The 20,973-nt window shown below is 42.9% G+C and overlaps 25 non-coding genes across 25 annotated transcripts; 15 read left to right on the forward strand and 10 right to left on the reverse strand.

The window, feature by feature from the left end:
- Positions 1 to 207: 207 nt before the first annotated feature.
- Positions 208 to 279, forward strand: trnap-agg (transfer RNA proline (anticodon AGG)). Its single transcript has one exon. It is a non-coding gene; the product is annotated as a tRNA-Pro (tRNA).
- A 267-nt stretch (positions 280 to 546) lies between these two features.
- Positions 547 to 618, reverse strand: trnag-ucc (transfer RNA glycine (anticodon UCC)). Its single transcript has one exon. It is a non-coding gene; the product is annotated as a tRNA-Gly (tRNA).
- Positions 619 to 1,611: 993 nt separating this feature from the next.
- trnap-agg (transfer RNA proline (anticodon AGG)) lies at positions 1,612 to 1,683 on the forward strand. Its single transcript has one exon. It is a non-coding gene; the product is annotated as a tRNA-Pro (tRNA).
- Positions 1,684 to 1,950: 267 nt separating this feature from the next.
- Positions 1,951 to 2,022, reverse strand: trnag-ucc (transfer RNA glycine (anticodon UCC)). Its single transcript has one exon. It is a non-coding gene; the product is annotated as a tRNA-Gly (tRNA).
- A 993-nt stretch (positions 2,023 to 3,015) lies between these two features.
- trnap-agg (transfer RNA proline (anticodon AGG)) lies at positions 3,016 to 3,087 on the forward strand. The gene has a single exon. It is a non-coding gene; the product is annotated as a tRNA-Pro (tRNA).
- A 267-nt stretch (positions 3,088 to 3,354) lies between these two features.
- Positions 3,355 to 3,426, reverse strand: trnag-ucc (transfer RNA glycine (anticodon UCC)). Its single transcript has one exon. It is a non-coding gene; the product is annotated as a tRNA-Gly (tRNA).
- A 993-nt stretch (positions 3,427 to 4,419) lies between these two features.
- Positions 4,420 to 4,491, forward strand: trnap-agg (transfer RNA proline (anticodon AGG)). Its single transcript has one exon. It is a non-coding gene; the product is annotated as a tRNA-Pro (tRNA).
- A 267-nt stretch (positions 4,492 to 4,758) lies between these two features.
- Positions 4,759 to 4,830, reverse strand: trnag-ucc (transfer RNA glycine (anticodon UCC)). Its single transcript has one exon. It is a non-coding gene; the product is annotated as a tRNA-Gly (tRNA).
- Positions 4,831 to 5,823: 993 nt separating this feature from the next.
- trnap-agg (transfer RNA proline (anticodon AGG)) lies at positions 5,824 to 5,895 on the forward strand. Its single transcript has one exon. It is a non-coding gene; the product is annotated as a tRNA-Pro (tRNA).
- A 267-nt stretch (positions 5,896 to 6,162) lies between these two features.
- trnag-ucc (transfer RNA glycine (anticodon UCC)) lies at positions 6,163 to 6,234 on the reverse strand. The gene has a single exon. It is a non-coding gene; the product is annotated as a tRNA-Gly (tRNA).
- A 993-nt stretch (positions 6,235 to 7,227) lies between these two features.
- Positions 7,228 to 7,299, forward strand: trnap-agg (transfer RNA proline (anticodon AGG)). The gene has a single exon. It is a non-coding gene; the product is annotated as a tRNA-Pro (tRNA).
- Positions 7,300 to 7,566: 267 nt separating this feature from the next.
- Positions 7,567 to 7,638, reverse strand: trnag-ucc (transfer RNA glycine (anticodon UCC)). The gene has a single exon. It is a non-coding gene; the product is annotated as a tRNA-Gly (tRNA).
- Positions 7,639 to 8,631: 993 nt separating this feature from the next.
- Positions 8,632 to 8,703, forward strand: trnap-agg (transfer RNA proline (anticodon AGG)). Its single transcript has one exon. It is a non-coding gene; the product is annotated as a tRNA-Pro (tRNA).
- Positions 8,704 to 10,035: 1,332 nt separating this feature from the next.
- On the forward strand, positions 10,036 to 10,107 carry trnap-agg (transfer RNA proline (anticodon AGG)). Its single transcript has one exon. It is a non-coding gene; the product is annotated as a tRNA-Pro (tRNA).
- Positions 10,108 to 11,439: 1,332 nt separating this feature from the next.
- trnap-agg (transfer RNA proline (anticodon AGG)) lies at positions 11,440 to 11,511 on the forward strand. Its single transcript has one exon. It is a non-coding gene; the product is annotated as a tRNA-Pro (tRNA).
- A 267-nt stretch (positions 11,512 to 11,778) lies between these two features.
- Positions 11,779 to 11,850, reverse strand: trnag-ucc (transfer RNA glycine (anticodon UCC)). Its single transcript has one exon. It is a non-coding gene; the product is annotated as a tRNA-Gly (tRNA).
- A 993-nt stretch (positions 11,851 to 12,843) lies between these two features.
- On the forward strand, positions 12,844 to 12,915 carry trnap-agg (transfer RNA proline (anticodon AGG)). Its single transcript has one exon. It is a non-coding gene; the product is annotated as a tRNA-Pro (tRNA).
- A 267-nt stretch (positions 12,916 to 13,182) lies between these two features.
- On the reverse strand, positions 13,183 to 13,254 carry trnag-ucc (transfer RNA glycine (anticodon UCC)). Its single transcript has one exon. It is a non-coding gene; the product is annotated as a tRNA-Gly (tRNA).
- A 993-nt stretch (positions 13,255 to 14,247) lies between these two features.
- Positions 14,248 to 14,319, forward strand: trnap-agg (transfer RNA proline (anticodon AGG)). The gene has a single exon. It is a non-coding gene; the product is annotated as a tRNA-Pro (tRNA).
- Positions 14,320 to 14,586: 267 nt separating this feature from the next.
- trnag-ucc (transfer RNA glycine (anticodon UCC)) lies at positions 14,587 to 14,658 on the reverse strand. The gene has a single exon. It is a non-coding gene; the product is annotated as a tRNA-Gly (tRNA).
- A 993-nt stretch (positions 14,659 to 15,651) lies between these two features.
- Positions 15,652 to 15,723, forward strand: trnap-agg (transfer RNA proline (anticodon AGG)). The gene has a single exon. It is a non-coding gene; the product is annotated as a tRNA-Pro (tRNA).
- Positions 15,724 to 17,055: 1,332 nt separating this feature from the next.
- trnap-agg (transfer RNA proline (anticodon AGG)) lies at positions 17,056 to 17,127 on the forward strand. The gene has a single exon. It is a non-coding gene; the product is annotated as a tRNA-Pro (tRNA).
- Positions 17,128 to 17,394: 267 nt separating this feature from the next.
- trnag-ucc (transfer RNA glycine (anticodon UCC)) lies at positions 17,395 to 17,466 on the reverse strand. Its single transcript has one exon. It is a non-coding gene; the product is annotated as a tRNA-Gly (tRNA).
- A 994-nt stretch (positions 17,467 to 18,460) lies between these two features.
- Positions 18,461 to 18,532, forward strand: trnap-agg (transfer RNA proline (anticodon AGG)). The gene has a single exon. It is a non-coding gene; the product is annotated as a tRNA-Pro (tRNA).
- A 1,333-nt stretch (positions 18,533 to 19,865) lies between these two features.
- trnap-agg (transfer RNA proline (anticodon AGG)) lies at positions 19,866 to 19,937 on the forward strand. Its single transcript has one exon. It is a non-coding gene; the product is annotated as a tRNA-Pro (tRNA).
- Positions 19,938 to 20,973: the final 1,036 nt, after the last annotated feature.

Below are 20,973 nucleotides of genomic sequence, written 5' to 3' on the forward strand. Positions count from 1 at the left end.
TTAAGAAGACAGAATGTGAAAAACACAGCAGATGAAATTCAAAAGATTTGAACTGAAGCCTGGTCAACAGTTTGGAAGACTGCTATGCTCACAAGTATAGCACAAACACTCACATGAGGTTCAATCTTTCCAAGCACCATGGACAAGAACAATGGATATCCTCATTGTCATTGCCGCCGAAAGCAAAACTATTTTGTTATGGGGTAAGGCTCGTTGGTCTAGGGGTATGATTCTCGCTTAGGGTGTGAGAGGTCCCGGGTTCAAATCCCGGATGAGCCCTTTTGCAGATCTTTTAACAAGCTCAGACAGGCAGATCTCAGGCCACTGGTCGCAAACAGCCACCTCTTGGGCGCAGGACGAGGTGGCTGAATGGTTTAGGCGATGGACAGCTAATCTATTGTGATATTCACTAGTTGGCTCAATGTCGCACTTCATTTAGAAAACCTGCAAAAAGTAAGAGCAAATCGGACTTCCACGAAGATTGATTCCAATGTAATACACTTGAAATTACACCCAGCAACTAAAACTAGTGAATATCTCATGCTCTGCATTGGCCGGGAATCGAACCCGGGTCAACTGCTTGGAAGGCAGCTATGCTTACCACTATACCACCAATGCTATGTGAAGCTCGCTAGCAACATGGAGACATCGATTCATATCCTGACCGTCATTTTTGTGGAAAGTGAAAATTATTTGACCAAACGGATCGTTGGTGTAGGTGTACGATTATGGCTTAGGGTGCGAGAGGTCCCTGGTTAAAAAATCTATCATTTTAATCAGTACCTGTTACCTTCAGATTAGTCCCGTGACACTTGTGGGGAACGTAGGGCAAAACTGAGAACATTGTGACAAGTGGGGTCACATTAGTTTGTTGCCCAAAGATTTTGGATTCTACAAACAGAAGTTGGCACATAAAGGGTTCCGACTTCAGACGGGTCCCCTGACACTTGTGGGGGACGTAGAGATAAATTGAGAACACCACCGTGTTCGTGAGGGTCTCCCCTTTCCAGGGAGTGGTCATACGAATTTGTAGGTCAAACGGTTCAGAAGCTACAGATGTTTTTGTGAGAAGACCGATTATAAGTATGTCTCATGGTTTGACTAACACCGCTCTAGCTCCACCACCTTTCATTGCAGATGTGGAGGTGTAACATAAACAGTTATGGAGGCTTGAGACAGATACGACACATCTCAATCTCTCTAGTTGAAAACTGATCGATTTGAATGGGTATTTTTTACATTCGTTTACTTTGATTCACGTACTGATGCATCAGTCAACTCAAAATAAATGAGCTCCATTCTTTTTGAAGTTTTATTTTTTCAGTTTCTCTTTTAAAATATTAATTGATCTCATTTTGCTCAATATTCATTTGTCAACACTCATCATCAGTTTGCTGTCGCGGCTTAAGAAGACAGAATGTGAAAAACACAGCAGATGAAATTCAAAAGATTTGAACTGAAGCCTGGTCAACAGTTTGGAAGACTGCTATGCTCACAAGTGTAGCACAAACACTCACATGAGGTTCAATCTTTCCAAGCACCATGGACAAGAACAATGGATATCCTCATTGTCATTGCCGCCGAAAGCAAAACTATTTTGTTATGGGGTAAGGCTCGTTGGTCTAGGGGTATGATTCTCGCTTAGGGTGTGAGAGGTCCCGGGTTCAAATCCCGGATGAGCCCTTTTGCAGATCTTTTAACAAGCTCAGACAGGCAGATCTCAGGCCACTGGTCGCAAACAGCCACCTCTTGGGCGCAGGACGAGGTGGCTGAATGGTTTAGGCGATGGACAGCTAATCTATTGTGATATTCACTAGTTGGCTCAATGTCGCACTTCATTTAGAAAACCTGCAAAAAGTAAGAGCAAATCGGACTTCCACGAAGATTGATTCCAATGTAATACACTTGAAATTACACCCAGCAACTAAAACTAGTGAATATCTCATGCTCTGCATTGGCCGGGAATCGAACCCGGGTCAACTGCTTGGAAGGCAGCTATGCTTACCACTATACCACCAATGCTATGTGAAGCTCGCTAGCAACATGGAGACATCGATTCATATCCTGACCGTCATTTTTGTGGAAAGTGAAAATTATTTGACCAAACGGATCGTTGGTGTAGGTGTACGATTATGGCTTAGGGTGCGAGAGGTCCCTGGTTAAAAAATCTATCATTTTAATCAGTACCTGTTACCTTCAGATTAGTCCCGTGACACTTGTGGGGAACGTAGGGCAAAACTGAGAACATTGTGACAAGTGGGGTCACATTAGTTTGTTGCCCAAAGATTTTGGATTCTACAAACAGAAGTTGGCACATAAAGGGTTCCGACTTCAGACGGGTCCCCTGACACTTGTGGGGGACGTAGAGATAAATTGAGAACACCACCGTGTTCGTGAGGGTCTCCCCTTTCCAGGGAGTGGTCATACGAATTTGTAGGTCAAACGGTTCAGAAGCTACAGATGTTTTTGTGAGAAGACCGATTATAAGTATGTCTCATGGTTTGACTAACACCGCTCTAGCTCCACCACCTTTCATTGCAGATGTGGAGGTGTAACATAAACAGTTATGGAGGCTTGAGACAGATACGACACATCTCAATCTCTCTAGTTGAAAACTGATCGATTTGAATGGGTATTTTTTACATTCGTTTACTTTGATTCACGTACTGATGCATCAGTCAACTCAAAATAAATGAGCTCCATTCTTTTTGAAGTTTTATTTTTTCAGTTTCTCTTTTAAAATATTAATTGATCTCATTTTGCTCAATATTCATTTGTCAACACTCATCATCAGTTTGCTGTCGCGGCTTAAGAAGACAGAATGTGAAAAACACAGCAGATGAAATTCAAAAGATTTGAACTGAAGCCTGGTCAACAGTTTGGAAGACTGCTATGCTCACAAGTATAGCACAAACACTCACATGAGGTTCAATCTTTCCAAGCACCATGGACAAGAACAATGGATATCCTCATTGTCATTGCCGCCGAAAGCAAAACTATTTTGTTATGGGGTAAGGCTCGTTGGTCTAGGGGTATGATTCTCGCTTAGGGTGTGAGAGGTCCCGGGTTCAAATCCCGGATGAGCCCTTTTGCAGATCTTTTAACAAGCTCAGACAGGCAGATCTCAGGCCACTGGTCGCAAACAGCCACCTCTTGGGCGCAGGACGAGGTGGCTGAATGGTTTAGGCGATGGACAGCTAATCTATTGTGATATTCACTAGTTGGCTCAATGTCGCACTTCATTTAGAAAACCTGCAAAAAGTAAGAGCAAATCGGACTTCCACGAAGATTGATTCCAATGTAATACACTTGAAATTACACCCAGCAACTAAAACTAGTGAATATCTCATGCTCTGCATTGGCCGGGAATCGAACCCGGGTCAACTGCTTGGAAGGCAGCTATGCTTACCACTATACCACCAATGCTATGTGAAGCTCGCTAGCAACATGGAGACATCGATTCATATCCTGACCGTCATTTTTGTGGAAAGTGAAAATTATTTGACCAAACGGATCGTTGGTGTAGGTGTACGATTATGGCTTAGGGTGCGAGAGGTCCCTGGTTAAAAAATCTATCATTTTAATCAGTACCTGTTACCTTCAGATTAGTCCCGTGACACTTGTGGGGAACGTAGGGCAAAACTGAGAACATTGTGACAAGTGGGGTCACATTAGTTTGTTGCCCAAAGATTTTGGATTCTACAAACAGAAGTTGGCACATAAAGGGTTCCGACTTCAGACGGGTCCCCTGACACTTGTGGGGGACGTAGAGATAAATTTAGAACACCACCGTGTTCGTGAGGGTCTCCCCTTTCCAGGGAGTGGTCATACGAATTTGTAGGTCAAACGGTTCAGAAGCTACAGATGTTTTTGTGAGAAGACCGATTATAAGTATGTCTCATGGTTTGACTAACACCGCTCTAGCTCCACCACCTTTCATTGCAGATGTGGAGGTGTAACATAAACAGTTATGGAGGCTTGAGACAGATACGACACATCTCAATCTCTCTAGTTGAAAACTGATCGATTTGAATGGGTATTTTTTACATTCGTTTACTTTGATTCACGTACTGATGCATCAGTCAACTCAAAATAAATGAGCTCCATTCTTTTTGAAGTTTTATTTTTTCAGTTTCTCTTTTAAAATATTAATTGATCTCATTTTGCTCAATATTCATTTGTCAACACTCATCATCAGTTTGCTGTCGCGGCTTAAGAAGACAGAATGTGAAAAACACAGCAGATGAAATTCAAAAGATTTGAACTGAAGCCTGGTCAACAGTTTGGAAGACTGCTATGCTCACAAGTATAGCACAAACACTCACATGAGGTTCAATCTTTCCAAGCACCATGGACAAGAACAATGGATATCCTCATTGTCATTGCCGCCGAAAGCAAAACTATTTTGTTATGGGGTAAGGCTCGTTGGTCTAGGGGTATGATTCTCGCTTAGGGTGTGAGAGGTCCCGGGTTCAAATCCCGGATGAGCCCTTTTGCAGATCTTTTAACAAGCTCAGACAGGCAGATCTCAGGCCACTGGTCGCAAACAGCCACCTCTTGGGCGCAGGACGAGGTGGCTGAATGGTTTAGGCGATGGACAGCTAATCTATTGTGATATTCACTAGTTGGCTCAATGTCGCACTTCATTTAGAAAACCTGCAAAAAGTAAGAGCAAATCGGACTTCCACGAAGATTGATTCCAATGTAATACACTTGAAATTACACCCAGCAACTAAAACTAGTGAATATCTCATGCTCTGCATTGGCCGGGAATCGAACCCGGGTCAACTGCTTGGAAGGCAGCTATGCTTACCACTATACCACCAATGCTATGTGAAGCTCGCTAGCAACATGGAGACATCGATTCATATCCTGACCGTCATTTTTGTGGAAAGTGAAAATTATTTGACCAAACGGATCGTTGGTGTAGGTGTACGATTATGGCTTAGGGTGCGAGAGGTCCCTGGTTAAAAAATCTATCATTTTAATCAGTACCTGTTACCTTCAGATTAGTCCCGTGACACTTGTGGGGAACGTAGGGCAAAACTGAGAACATTGTGACAAGTGGGGTCACATTAGTTTGTTGCCCAAAGATTTTGGATTCTACAAACAGAAGTTGGCACATAAAGGGTTCCGACTTCAGACGGGTCCCCTGACACTTGTGGGGGACGTAGAGATAAATTGAGAACACCACCGTGTTCGTGAGGGTCTCCCCTTTCCAGGGAGTGGTCATACGAATTTGTAGGTCAAACGGTTCAGAAGCTACAGATGTTTTTGTGAGAAGACCGATTATAAGTATGTCTCATGGTTTGACTAACACCGCTCTAGCTCCACCACCTTTCATTGCAGATGTGGAGGTGTAACATAAACAGTTATGGAGGCTTGAGACAGATACGACACATCTCAATCTCTCTAGTTGAAAACTGATCGATTTGAATGGGTATTTTTTACATTCGTTTACTTTGATTCACGTACTGATGCATCAGTCAACTCAAAATAAATGAGCTCCATTCTTTTTGAAGTTTTATTTTTTCAGTTTCTCTTTTAAAATATTAATTGATCTCATTTTGCTCAATATTCATTTGTCAACACTCATCATCAGTTTGCTGTCGCGGCTTAAGAAGACAGAATGTGAAAAACACAGCAGATGAAATTCAAAAGATTTGAACTGAAGCCTGGTCAACAGTTTGGAAGACTGCTATGCTCACAAGTATAGCACAAACACTCACATGAGGTTCAATCTTTCCAAGCACCATGGACAAGAACAATGGATATCCTCATTGTCATTGCCGCCGAAAGCAAAACTATTTTGTTATGGGGTAAGGCTCGTTGGTCTAGGGGTATGATTCTCGCTTAGGGTGTGAGAGGTCCCGGGTTCAAATCCCGGATGAGCCCTTTTGCAGATCTTTTAACAAGCTCAGACAGGCAGATCTCAGGCCACTGGTCGCAAACAGCCACCTCTTGGGCGCAGGACGAGGTGGCTGAATGGTTTAGGCGATGGACAGCTAATCTATTGTGATATTCACTAGTTGGCTCAATGTCGCACTTCATTTAGAAAACCTGCAAAAAGTAAGAGCAAATCGGACTTCCACGAAGATTGATTCCAATGTAATACACTTGAAATTACACCCAGCAACTAAAACTAGTGAATATCTCATGCTCTGCATTGGCCGGGAATCGAACCCGGGTCAACTGCTTGGAAGGCAGCTATGCTTACCACTATACCACCAATGCTATGTGAAGCTCGCTAGCAACATGGAGACATCGATTCATATCCTGACCGTCATTTTTGTGGAAAGTGAAAATTATTTGACCAAACGGATCGTTGGTGTAGGTGTACGATTATGGCTTAGGGTGCGAGAGGTCCCTGGTTAAAAAATCTATCATTTTAATCAGTACCTGTTACCTTCAGATTAGTCCCGTGACACTTGTGGGGAACGTAGGGCAAAACTGAGAACATTGTGACAAGTGGGGTCACATTAGTTTGTTGCCCAAAGATTTTGGATTCTACAAACAGAAGTTGGCACATAAAGGGTTCCGACTTCAGACGGGTCCCCTGACACTTGTGGGGGACGTAGAGATAAATTTAGAACACCACCGTGTTCGTGAGGGTCTCCCCTTTCCAGGGAGTGGTCATACGAATTTGTAGGTCAAACGGTTCAGAAGCTACAGATGTTTTTGTGAGAAGACCGATTATAAGTATGTCTCATGGTTTGACTAACACCGCTCTAGCTCCACCACCTTTCATTGCAGATGTGGAGGTGTAACATAAACAGTTATGGAGGCTTGAGACAGATACGACACATCTCAATCTCTCTAGTTGAAAACTGATCGATTTGAATGGGTATTTTTTACATTCGTTTACTTTGATTCACGTACTGATGCATCAGTCAACTCAAAATAAATGAGCTCCATTCTTTTTGAAGTTTTATTTTTTCAGTTTCTCTTTTAAAATATTAATTGATCTCATTTTGCTCAATATTCATTTGTCAACACTCATCATCAGTTTGCTGTCGCGGCTTAAGAAGACAGAATGTGAAAAACACAGCAGATGAAATACAAAAGATTTGAACTGAAGCCTGGTCAACAGTTTGGAAGACTGCTATGCTCACAAGTATAGCACAAACACTCACATGAGGTTCAATCTTTCCAAGCACCATGGACAAGAACAATGGATATCCTCATTGTCATTGCCGCCGAAAGCAAAACTATTTTGTTATGGGGTAAGGCTCGTTGGTCTAGGGGTATGATTCTCGCTTAGGGTGTGAGAGGTCCCGGGTTCAAATCCCGGATGAGCCCTTTTGCAGATCTTTTAACAAGCTCAGACAGGCAGATCTCAGGCCACTGGTCGCAAACAGCCACCTCTTGGGCGCAGGACGAGGTGGCTGAATGGTTTAGGCGATGGACAGCTAATCTATTGTGATATTCACTAGTTGGCTCAATGTCGCACTTCATTTAGAAAACCTGCAAAAAGTAAGAGCAAATCGGACTTCCACGAAGATTGATTCCAATGTAATACACTTGAAATTACACCCAGCAACTAAAACTAGTGAATATCTCATGCTCTGCATTGGCCGGGAATCGAACCCGGGTCAACTGCTTGGAAGGCAGCTATGCTTACCACTATACCACCAATGCTATGTGAAGCTCGCTAGCAACATGGAGACATCGATTCATATCCTGACCGTCATTTTTGTGGAAAGTGAAAATTATTTGACCAAACGGATCGTTGGTGTAGGTGTACGATTATGGCTTAGGGTGCGAGAGGTCCCTGGTTAAAAAATCTATCATTTTAATCAGTACCTGTTACCTTCAGATTAGTCCCGTGACACTTGTGGGGAACGTAGGGCAAAACTGAGAACATTGTGACAAGTGGGGTCACATTAGTTTGTTGCCCAAAGATTTTGGATTCTACAAACAGAAGTTGGCACATAAAGGGTTCCGACTTCAGACGGGTCCCCTGACACTTGTGGGGGACGTAGAGATAAATTGGGAACACCACCGTGTTCGTGAGGGTCTCCCCTTTCCAGGGAGTGGTCATACGAATTTGTAGGTCAAACGGTTCAGAAGCTACAGATGTTTTTGTGAGAAGACCGATTATAGGTATGTCTCATGGTTTGACTAACACCGCTCTAGCTCCACCACCTTTCATTGCAGATGTGGAGGTGTAACATAAACAGTTATGGAGGCTTGAGACAGATACGACACATCTCAATCTCTCTAGTTGAAAACTGATCGATTTGAATGGGTATTTTTTACATTCGTTTACTTTGATTCACGTACTGATGCATCAGTCAACTCAAAATAAATGAGCTCCATTCTTTTTGAAGTTTTATTTTTTCAGTTTCTCTTTTAAAATATTAATTGATCTCATTTTGCTCAATATTCATTTGTCAACACTCATCATCAGTTTGCTGTCGCGGCTTAAGAAGACAGAATGTGAAAAACACAGCAGATGAAATACAAAAGATTTGAACTGAAGCCTGGTCAACAGTTTGGAAGACTGCTATGCTCACAAGTATAGCACAAACACTCACATGAGGTTCAATCTTTCCAAGCACCATGGACAAGAACAATGGATATCCTCATTGTCATTGCCGCAGAAAGCAAAACTATTTTGTTATTGTGTAAGGCTCATTGGTCTAGGGTTATGATTCTCGCTTAGGGTGCGAGAGGTCCCGGGTTCAAATCCCGGATGAGCCCTTTTGCAGATCTTTTAACAAGCTCAGAGAGGCAGATCTCAGGCCACTGGTCGCAAACAGCCACCTCTTGGGCGCAGGACGAGGTGGCTGAATGGTTTAGGCGATGGACAGCTAATCTATTGTCATATTCACTAGTTGGCTCAATGTCGCACTTCATTTAGAAAACCTGCAAAAAGTAAGAGCAAATCGTACTTCCACGAAGATTGATTCCAATGTAATAGACTTGAAATTACACCCAGCCCCTAAAACTAGTGAATATGTCATGCTCTGCATTGGCCAGGAATCCAACCCGGGTCAACTGCTTGGAAGGCAGCTATGCTCACCACTATACCACCAATGCTATTTGAAGCTCGCTAGCAACATGGAGACATCGATTCATATCCTGACCGTCATTTTTGTGGAAAGTGAAAATTATTTGACCAAACGGATCGTTGGTGTTAGTGTACGATTATGGCTTAGGGTGCGAGAGGTCCCTGGTTAAAAAATCTATCATTTTAATCAGTACCTGTTACCTTCAGATTAGTCCCGTGACACTTGTGGGGAACGTAGGGCAAAACTGAGAACATTGTGACAAGTGGGGTCACATTAGTTTGTTGCCCAAAGATTTTGGATTCTACAAACAGAAGTTGGCACATAAAGGGTTCCGACTTCAGACGGGTCCCCTGACACTTGTGGGGGACGTAGAGACAAATTGGGAACATCACCGTGTTCGTGAGGGCCTCCCCTTTCCGGGGAGTGGTCATACGAATTTGTAGGTCAAACGGTTCAGAAGCTGCAGATGTTTTTGTGAGAAGACCGATTATAGGTATGTCTCATGGTTTGACTAACACCGCTCTAGCTCCACCACCTTTCATTGCAGATGTGGAGGTGTAACATAAACAGTTATGGAGGCTTGAGACAGATACGACACATCTCAATCTCTCTAGTTGAAAACTGATCGATTTGAATGGGTATTTTTTACATTCGTTTACTTTGATTCACGTACTGATGCATCAGTCAACTCAAAATAAATGAGCTCCATTCTTTTTGAAGTTTTATTTTTTCAGTTTCTCTTTTAAAATATTAATTGATCTCATTTTGCTCAATATTCATTTGTCAACACTCATCATCAGTTTGCTGTCACGGCTTAAGAAGACAGAATGTGAAAAACACAGCAGATGAAATACAAAAGATTTGAACTGAAGCCTGGTCAACAGTTTGGAAGACTGCTATGCTCACAAGTATAGCACAAACACTCACATGAGGTTCAATCTTTCCAAGCACCATGGACAAGAACAATGGATATCCTCATTGTCATTGCCGCAGAAAGCAAAACTATTTTGTTATTGTGTAAGGCTCATTGGTCTAGGGTTATGATTCTCGCTTAGGGTGCGAGAGGTCCCGGGTTCAAATCCCGGATGAGCCCTTTTGCAGATCTTTTAACAAGCTCAGAGAGGCAGATCTCAGGCCACTGGTCGCAAACAGCCACCTCTTGGGCGCAGGACGAGGTGGCTGAATGGTTTAGGCGATGGACAGCTAATCTATTGTCATATTCACTAGTTGGCTCAATGTCGCACTTCATTTAGAAAACCTGCAAAAAGTAAGAGCAAATCGTACTTCCACGAAGATTGATTCCAATGTAATAGACTTGAAATTACACCCAGCCCCTAAAACTAGTGAATATGTCATGCTCTGCATTGGCCAGGAATCCAACCCGGGTCAACTGCTTGGAAGGCAGCTATGCTCACCACTATACCACCAATGCTATTTGAAGCTCGCTAGCAACATGGAGACATCGATTCATATCCTGACCGTCATTTTTGTGGAAAGTGAAAATTATTTGACCAAACGGATCGTTGGTGTTAGTGTACGATTATGGCTTAGGGTGCGAGAGGTCCCTGGTTAAAAAATCTATCATTTTAATCAGTACCTGTTACCTTCAGATTAGTCCCGTGACACTTGTGGGGAACGTAGGGCAAAACTGAGAACATTGTGACAAGTGGGGTCACATTAGTTTGTTGCCCAAAGATTTTGGATTCTACAAACAGAAGTTGGCACATAAAGGGTTCCGACTTCAGACGGGTCCCCTGACACTTGTGGGGGACGTAGAGACAAATTGGGAACATCACCGTGTTCGTGAGGGCCTCCCCTTTCCGGGGAGTGGTCATACGAATTTGTAGGTCAAACGGTTCAGAAGCTGCAGATGTTTTTGTGAGAAGACCGATTATAGGTATGTCTCATGGTTTGACTAACACCGCTCTAGCTCCACCACCTTTCATTGCAGATGTGGAGGTGTAACATAAACAGTTATGGAGGCTTGAGACAGATACGACACATCTCAATCTCTCTAGTTGAAAACTGATCGATTTGAATGGGTATTTTTTACATTCGTTTACTTTGATTCACGTACTGATGCATCAGTCAACTCAAAATAAATGAGCTCCATTCTTTTTGAAGTTTTATTTTTTCAGTTTCTCTTTTAAAATATTAATTGATCTCATTTTGCTCAATATTCATTTGTCAACACTCATCATCAGTTTGCTGTCGCGGCTTAAGAAGACAGAATGTGAAAAACACAGCAGATGAAATACAAAAGATTTGAACTGAAGCCTGTTCAACAGTTTGGAAGACTGCTATGCTCACAAGTATAGCACAAACACTCACATGAGGTTCAATCTTTCCAAGCACCATGGACAAGAACAATGGATATCCTCATTGTCATTGCCGCAGAAAGCAAAACTATTTTGTTATTGTGTAAGGCTCGTTGGTCTAGGGGTATGATTCTCGCTTAGGGTGCGAGAGGTCCTGGGTTCAAATGCCGGATGAGCCCTTTTGCAGATCTTTTAACAAGCTCAGACAGGCAGATCTCAGGCCACTGGTCGCAAACAGCCACCTCTTGGGTGCAGGACGAGGTGGCTGAATGGTTTAGGCGATGGACAGCTAATCTATTGTGATATTCACTAGTTGGCTCAATGTCGCACTTCATTTAGAAAACCTGCAAAAAGTAAGAGCAAATCGTACTTCCACGAAGATTGATTCCAATGTAATAGACTTGAAATTACACCCAGCCCCTAAAACTAGTGAATATGTCACGCTCTGCATTGGCCGGGAATCGAACCCAGGTCAACTGCTTGGAAGGCAGCTATGCTCACCACTATACCACCAATGCTATGTGAAGCACGCTAGCAACATGGAGACATCGATTCATATCCTGACCGTCATTTTTGTGGAAAGTGAAAATTATTTGACCAAACGGATCGTTGGTGTTAGTGTACGATTATGGCTTAGGGTGCGAGAGGTCCCTGGTTAAAAAATGTATCATTTTAATCAGTACCTGTTACCTTCAGATTAGTCCCGTGACACTTGTGGGGAACGTAGGGCAAAACTGAGAACATTGTGACAAGTGGGGTCACATTAGTTTGTTGCCCAAAGATTTTGGATTCTACAAACAGAAGTTGGCACATAAAGGGTTCCGACTTCAGACGGGTCCCCTGACACTTGTGGGGGACGTAGAGACAAATTGGGAACACCACCGTGTTCGTGAGGGCCTCCCCTTTCCGGGGAGTGGTCAAACGAATTTGTAGGTCAAACGGTTCAGAAGCTGCAGATGTTTTTGTGAGAAGACCGATTATAGGTATGTCTCATGGTTTGACTAACACCGCTCTAGCTCCACCACCTTTCATTGCAGATGTGGAGGTGTAACATAAACAGTTATGGAGGCTTGAGACAGATACGACACATCTCAATCTCTCTAGTTGAAAACTGATCGATTTGAATGGGTATTTTTTACATTCGTTTACTTTGATTCACGTACTGATGCATCAGTCAACTCAAAATAAATGAGCTCCATTCTTTTTGAAGTTTTATTTTTTCAGTTTCTCTTTTAAAATATTAATTGATCTCATTTTGCTCAATATTCATTTGTCAACACTCATCATCAGTTTGCTGTCGCGGCTTAAGAAGACAGAATGTGAAAAACACAGCAGATGAAATACAAAAGATTTGAACTGAAGCCTGGTCAACAGTTTGGAAGACTGCTATGCTCACAAGTATAGCACAAACACTCACATGAGGTTCAATCTTTCCAAGCACCATGGACAAGAACAATGGATATCCTCATTGTCATTGCCGCAGAAAGCAAAACTATTTTGTTATTGTGTAAGGCTCGTTGGTCTAGGGGTATGATTCTCGCTTAGGGTGCGAGAGGTCCTGGGTTCAAATCCCGGATGAGCCCTTTTGCAGATCTTTTAACAAGCTCAGACAGGCAGATCTCAGGCCACTGGTCGCAAACAGCCACCTCTTGGGCGCAGGACGAGGTGGCTGAATGGTTTAGGCGATGGACAGCTAATCTATTGTGATATTCACTAGTTGGCTCAATGTCGCACTTCATTTAGAAAACCTGCAAAAAGTAAGAGCAAATCGTACTTCCACGAAGATTGATTCCAATGTAATAGACTTGAAATTACACCCAGCCCCTAAAACTAGTGAATATGTCACGCTCTGCATTGGCCGGGAATCGAACCCGGGTCAACTGCTTGGAAGGCAGCTATGCTCACCACTATACCACCAATGCTATGTGAAGCACGCTAGCAACATGGAGACATCGATTCATATCCTGACCGTCATTTTTGTGGAAAGTGAAAATTATTTGACCAAACGGATCGTTGGTGTTAGTGTACGATTATGGCTTAGGGTGCGAGAGGTCCCTGGTTAAAAAATCTATCATTTTAATCAGTACCTGTTACCTTCAGATTAGTCCCGTGACACTTGTGGGGAACGTAGGGCAAAACTGAGAACATTGTGACAAGTGGGGTCACATTAGTTTGTTGCCCAAAGATTTTGGATTCTACGAACAGAAGTTGGCACATAAAGGGTTCCGACTTCAGACGGGTCCCCTGACACTTGTGGGGGACGTAGAGACAAATTGGGAACATCACCGTGTTCGTGAGGGCCTCCCCTTTCCGGGGAGTGGTCATACGAATTTGTAGGTCAAACGGTTCAGAAGCTGCAGATGTTTTTGTGAGAAGACCGATTATAGGTATGTCTCATGGTTTGACTAACACCGCTCTAGCTCCACCACCTTTCATTGCAGATGTGGAGGTGTAACATAAACAGTTATGGAGGCTTGAGACAGATACGACACATCTCAATCTCTCTAGTTGAAAACTGATCGATTTGAATGGGTATTTTTTACATTCGTTTACTTTGATTCACGTACTGATGCATCAGTCAACTCAAAATAAATGAGCTCCATTCTTTTTGAAGTTTTATTTTTTCAGTTTCTCTTTTAAAATATTAATTGATCTCATTTTGCTCAATATTCATTTGTCAACACTCATCATCAGTTTGCTGTCACGGCTTAAGAAGACAGAATGTGAAAAACACAGCAGATGAAATACAAAAGATTTGAACTGAAGCCTGGTCAACAGTTTGGAAGACTGCTATGCTCACAAGTATAGCACAAACACTCACATGAGGTTCAATCTTTCCAAGCACCATGGACAAGAACAATGGATATCCTCATTGTCATTGCCGCAGAAAGCAAAACTATTTTGTTATTGTGTAAGGCTCATTGGTCTAGGGTTATGATTCTCGCTTAGGGTGCGAGAGGTCCCGGGTTCAAATCCCGGATGAGCCCTTTTGCAGATCTTTTAACAAGCTCAGAGAGGCAGATCTCAGGCCACTGGTCGCAAACAGCCACCTCTTGGGCGCAGGACGAGGTGGCTGAATGGTTTAGGCGATGGACAGCTAATCTATTGTCATATTCACTAGTTGGCTCAATGTCGCACTTCATTTAGAAAACCTGCAAAAAGTAAGAGCAAATCGTACTTCCACGAAGATTGATTCCAATGTAATAGACTTGAAATTACACCCAGCCCCTAAAACTAGTGAATATGTCACGCTCTGCATTGGCCGGGAATCGAACCCGGGTCAACTGCTTGGAAGGCAGCTATGCTCACCACTATACCACCAATGCTATGTGAAGCACGCTAGCAACATGGAGACATCGATTCATATCCTGACCGTCATTTTTGTGGAAAGTGAAAATTATTTGACCAAACGGATCGTTGGTGTTAGTGTACGATTATGGCTTAGGGTGCGAGAGGTCCCTGGTTAAAAAATCTATCATTTTAATCAGTACCTGTTACCTTCAGATTAGTCCCGTGACACTTGTGGGGAACGTAGGGCAAAACTGAGAACATTGTGACAAGTGGGGTCACATTAGTTTGTTGCCCAAAGATTTTGGATTCTACGAACAGAAGTTGGCACATAAAGGGTTCCGACTTCAGACGGGTCCCCTGACACTTGTGGGGGACGTAGAGACAAATTGGGAACATCACCGTGTTCGTGAGGGCCTCCCCTTTTCGGGGAGTGGTCATACGAATTTGTAGGTCAAACGGTTCAGAAGCTGCAGATGTTTTTGTGAGAAGACCGATTATAGGTATGTCTCATGGTTTGACTAACACCGCTCTAGCTCCACCACCTTTCATTGCAGATGTGGAGGTGTAACATAAACAGTTATGGAGGCTTGAGACAGATACGACACATCTCAATCTCTCTAGTTGAAAACTGATCGATTTGAATGGGTATTTTTTACATTCGTTTACTTTGATTCACGTACTGATGCATCAGTCAACTCAAAATAAATGAGCTCCATTCTTTTTGAAGTTTTATTTTTTCAGTTTCTCTTTTAAAATATTAATTGATCTCATTTTGCTCAATATTCATTTGTCAACACTCATCATCAGTTTGCTGTCACGGCTTAAGAAGACAGAATGTGAAAAACACAGCAGATGAAATACAAAAGATTTGAACTGAAGCCTGGTCAACAGTTTGGAAGACTGCTATGCTCACAAGTATAGCACAAACACTCACATGAGGTTCAATCTTTCCAAGCACCATGGACAAGAACAATGGATATCCTCATTGTCATTGCCGCAGAAAGCAAAACTATTTTGTTATTGTGTAAGGCTCATTGGTCTAGGGTTATGATTCTCGCTTAGGGTGCGAGAGGTCCCGGGTTCAAATCCCGGATGAGCCCTTTTGCAGATCTTTTAACAAGCTCAGAGAGGCAGATCTCAGGCCACTGGTCGCAAACAGCCACCTCTTGGGCGCAGGACGAGGTGGCTGAATGGTTTAGGCGATGGACAGCTAATCTATTGTCATATTCACTAGTTGGCTCAATGTCGCACTTCATTTAGAAAACCTGCAAAAAGTAAGAGCAAATCGTACTTCCACGAAGATTGATTCCAATGTAATAGACTTGAAATTACACCCAGCCCCTAAAACTAGTGAATATGTCATGCTCTGCATTGGCCAGGAATCCAACCCGGGTCAACTGCTTGGAAGGCAGCTATGCTCACCACTATACCACCAATGCTATTTGAAGCTCGCTAGCAACATGGAGACATCGATTCATATCCTGACCGTCATTTTTGTGGAAAGTGAAAATTATTTGACCAAACGGATCGTTGGTGTTAGTGTACGATTATGGCTTAGGGTGCGAGAGGTCCCTGGTTAAAAAATCTATCATTTTAATCAGTACCTGTTACCTTCAGATTAGTCCCGTGACACTTGTGGGGAACGTAGGGCAAAACTGAGAACATTGTGACAAGTGGGGTCACATTAGTTTGTTGCCCAAAGATTTTGGATTCTACAAACAGAAGTTGGCACATAAAGGGTTCCGACTTCAGACGGGTCCCCTGACACTTGTGGGGGACGTAGAGACAAATTGGGAACATCACCGTGTTCGTGAGGGCCTCCCCTTTCCGGGGAGTGGTCATACGAATTTGTAGGTCAAACGGTTCAGAAGCTGCAGATGTTTTTGTGAGAAGACCGATTATAGGTATGTCTCATGGTTTGACTAACACCGCTCTAGCTCCACCACCTTTCATTGCAGATGTGGAGGTGTAACATAAACAGTTATGGAGGCTTGAGACAGATACGACACATCTCAATCTCTCTAGTTGAAAACTGATCGATTTGAATGGGTATTTTTTACATTCGTTTACTTTGATTCACGTACTGATGCATCAGTCAACTCAAAATAAATGAGCTCCATTCTTTTTGAAGTTTTATTTTTTCAGTTTCTCTTTTAAAATATTAATTGATCTCATTTTGCTCAATATTCATTTGTCAACACTCATCATCAGTTTGCTGTCGCGGCTTAAGAAGACAGAATGTGAAAAACACAGCAGATGAAATACAAAAGATTTGAACTGAAGCCTGGTCAACAGTTTGGAAGACTGCTATGCTCACAAGTATAGCACAAACACTCACATGAGGTTCAATCTTTCCAAGCACCATGGACAAGAACAATGGATATCCTCATTGTCATTGCCGCAGAAAGCAAAACTATTTTGTTATTGTGTAAGGCTCGTTGGTCTAGGGGTATGATTCTCGCTTAGGGTGCGAGAGGTCCTGGGTTCAAATCCCGGATGAGCCCTTTTGCAGATCTTTTAACAAGCTCAGACAGGCAGATCTCAGGCCACTGGTCGCAAACAGCCACCTCTTGGGCGCAGGACGAGGTGGCTGAATGGTTTAGGCGATGGACAGCTAATCTATTGTGATATTCACTAGTTGGCTCAATGTCGCACTTCATTTAGAAAACCTGCAAAAAGTAAGAGCAAATCGTACTTCCACGAAGATTGATTCCAATGTAATAGACTTGAAATTACACCCAGCCCCTAAAACTAGTGAATATGTCACGCTCTGCATTGGCCGGGAATCGAACCCGGGTCAACTGCTTGGAAGGCAGCTATGCTCACCACTATACCACCAATGCTATGTGAAGCACGCTAGCAACATGGAGACATCGATTCATATCCTGACCGTCATTTTTGTGGAAAGTGAAAATTATTTGACCAAACGGATCGTTGGTGTTAGTGTACGATTATGGCTTAGGGTGCGAGAGGTCCCTGGTTAAAAAATCTATCATTTTAATCAGTACCTGTTACCTTCAGATTAGTCCCGTGACACTTGTGGGGAACGTAGGGCAAAACTGAGAACATTGTGACAAGTGGGGTCACATTAGTTTGTTGCCCAAAGATTTTGGATTCTACAAACAGAAGTTGGCACATAAAGGGTTCCGACTTCAGACGGGTCCCCTGACACTTGTGGGGGACGTAGAGACAAATTGGGAACACCACCGTGTTCGTGAGGGCCTCCCCTTTCCGGGGAGTGGTCAAACGAATTTGTAGGTCAAACGGTTCAGAAGCTGCAGATGTTTTTGTGAGAAGACCGATTATAGGTATGTCTCATGGTTTGACTAACACCGCTCTAGCTCCACCACCTTTCATTGCAGATGTGGAGGTGTAACATAAACAGTTATGGAGGCTTGAGACAGATACGACACATCTCAATCTCTCTAGTTGAAAACTGATCGATTTGAATGGGTATTTTTTACATTCGTTTACTTTGATTCACGTACTGATGCATCAGTCAACTCAAAATAAATGAGCTCCATTCTTTTTGAAGTTTTATTTTTTTCAGTTTCTCTTTTAAAATATTAATTGATCTCATTTTGCTCAATATTCATTTGTCAACACTCATCATCAGTTTGCTGTCGCGGCTTAAGAAGACAGAATGTGAAAAACACAGCAGATGAAATACAAAAGATTTGAACTGAAGCCTGGTCAACAGTTTGGAAGACTGCTATGCTCACAAGTATAGCACAAACACTCACATGAGGTTCAATCTTTCCAAGCACCATGGACAAGAACAATGGATATCCTCATTGTCATTGCCGCAGAAAGCAAAACTATTTTGTTATTGTGTAAGGCTCGTTGGTCTAGGGGTATGATTCTCGCTTAGGGTGCGAGAGGTCCTGGGTTCAAATCCCGGATGAGCCCTTTTGCAGATCTTTTAACAAGCTCAGAGAGGCAGATCTCAGGCCACTGGTCGCAAACAGCCACCTCTTGGGCGCAGGACGAGGTGGCTGAATGGTTTAGGCGATGGACAGCTAATCTATTGTGATATTCACTAGTTGGCTCAATGTCGCACTTCATTTAGAAAACCTGCAAAAAGTAAGAGCAAATCGTACTTCCACGAAGATTGATTCCAATGTAATAGACTTGAAATTACACCCAGCCCCTAAAACTAGTGAATATGTCATGCTCTGCATTGGCCAGGAATCCAACCCGGGTCAACTGCTTGGAAGGCAGCTATGCTCACCACTATACCACCAATGCTATTTGAAGCTCGCTAGCAACATGGAGACATCGATTCATATCCTGACCGTCATTTTTGTGGAAAGTGAAAATTATTTGACCAAACGGATCGTTGGTGTTAGTGTACGATTATGGCTTAGGGTGCGAGAGGTCCCTGGTTAAAAAATCTATCATTTTAATCAGTACCTGTTACCTTCAGATTAGTCCCGTGACACTTGTGGGGAACGTAGGGCAAAACTGAGAACATTGTGACAAGTGGGGTCACATTAGTTTGTTGCCCAAAGATTTTGGATTCTACAAACAGAAGTTGGCACATAAAGGGTTCCGACTTCAGACGGGTCCCCTGACACTTGTGGGGGACGTAGAGACAAATTGGGAACACCACCGTGTTCGTGAGGGCCTCCCCTTTCCGGGGAGTGGTCATACGAATTTGTAGGTCAAACGGTTCAGAAGCTGCAGATGTTTTTGTGAGAAGACCGATTATAGGTATGTCTCATGGTTTGACTAACACCGCTCTAGCTCCACCACCTTTCATTGCAGATGTGGAGGTGTAACATAAACAGTTATGGAGGCTTGAGACAGATACGACACATCTCAATCTCTCTAGTTGAAAACTGATCGATTTGAATGGGTATTTTTTTACATTCGTTTACTTTGATTCACGTACTGATGCATCAGTCAACTCAAAATAAATGAGCTCCATTCTTTTTGAAGTTTTATTTTTTCAGTTTCTCTTTTAAAATATTAATTGATCTCATTTTGCTCAATATTCATTTGTCAACACTCATCATCAGTTTGCTGTCGCGGCTTAAGAAGACAGAATGTGAAAAACACAGCAGATGAAATACAAAAGATTTGAACTGAAGCCTGGTCAACAGTTTGGAAGACTGCTATGCTCACAAGTATAGCACAAACACTCACATGAGGTTCAATCTTTCCAAGCACCATGGACAAGAACAATGGATATCCTCATTGTCATTGCCGCAGAAAGCAAAACTATTTTGTTATTGTGTAAGGCTCGTTGGTCTAGGGGTATGATTCTCGCTTAGGGTGCGAGAGGTCCTGGGTTCAAATCCCGGATGAGCCCTTTTGCAGATCTTTTAACAAGCTCAGAGAGGCAGATCTCAGGCCACTGGTCGCAAACAGCCACCTCTTGGGCGCAGGGCGAGGTGGCTGAATGGTTTAGGCGATGGACAGCTAATCTATTGTGATATTCACTAGTTGGCTCAATGTCGCACTTCATTTAGAAAACCTGCAAAAAGTAAGAGCAAATCGTACTTCCACGAAGATTGATTCCAATGTAATAGACTTGAAATTACACCCAGCCCCTAAAACTAGTGAATATGTCATGCTCTGCATTGGCCAGGAATCCAACCCGGGTCAACTGCTTGGAAGGCAGCTATGCTCACCACTATACCACCAATGCTATTTGAAGCTCGCTAGCAACATGGAGACATCGATTCATATCCTGACCGTCATTTTTGTGGAAAGTGAAAATTATTTGACCAAACGGATCGTTGGTGTTAGTGTACGATTATGGCTTAGGGTGCGAGAGGTCCCTGGTTAAAAAATCTATCATTTTAATCAGTACCTGTTACCTTCAGATTAGTCCCGTGACACTTGTGGGGAACGTAGGGCAAAACTGAGAACATTGTGACAAGTGGGGTCACATTAGTTTGTTGTCCAAAGATTTTGGATTCTACAAACAGAAGTTGGCACATAAAGGGTTCCGACTTCAGACGGGTCCCCTGACACTTGTGGGGGACGTAGAGACAAATTGGGAACACCACCGTGTTCGTGAGGGCCTCCCCTTTCCGGGGAGTGGTCATACGAATTTGTAGGTCAAACGGTTCAGAAGCTGCAGATGTTTTTGTGAGAAGACCGATTATAGGTATGTCTCATGGTTTGACTAACACCGCTCTAGCTCCACCACCTTTCATTGCAGATGTGGAGGTGTAACATAAACAGTTATGGAGGCTTGAGACAGATACGACACATCTCAATCTCTCTAGTTGAAAACTGATCGATTTGAATGGGTATTTTTTACATTCGTTTACTTTGATTCACGTACTGATGCATCAGTCAACTCAAAATAAATGAGCTCCATTCTTTTTGAAGTTTTA

This window comes from Salmo salar, unplaced genomic scaffold, assembly GCF_965601325.2.
Source record: "Salmo salar unplaced genomic scaffold, fSalSal1 ptg000135l, whole genome shotgun sequence".
Lineage (NCBI taxonomy): Eukaryota > Metazoa > Chordata > Actinopteri > Salmoniformes > Salmonidae > Salmo > Salmo salar.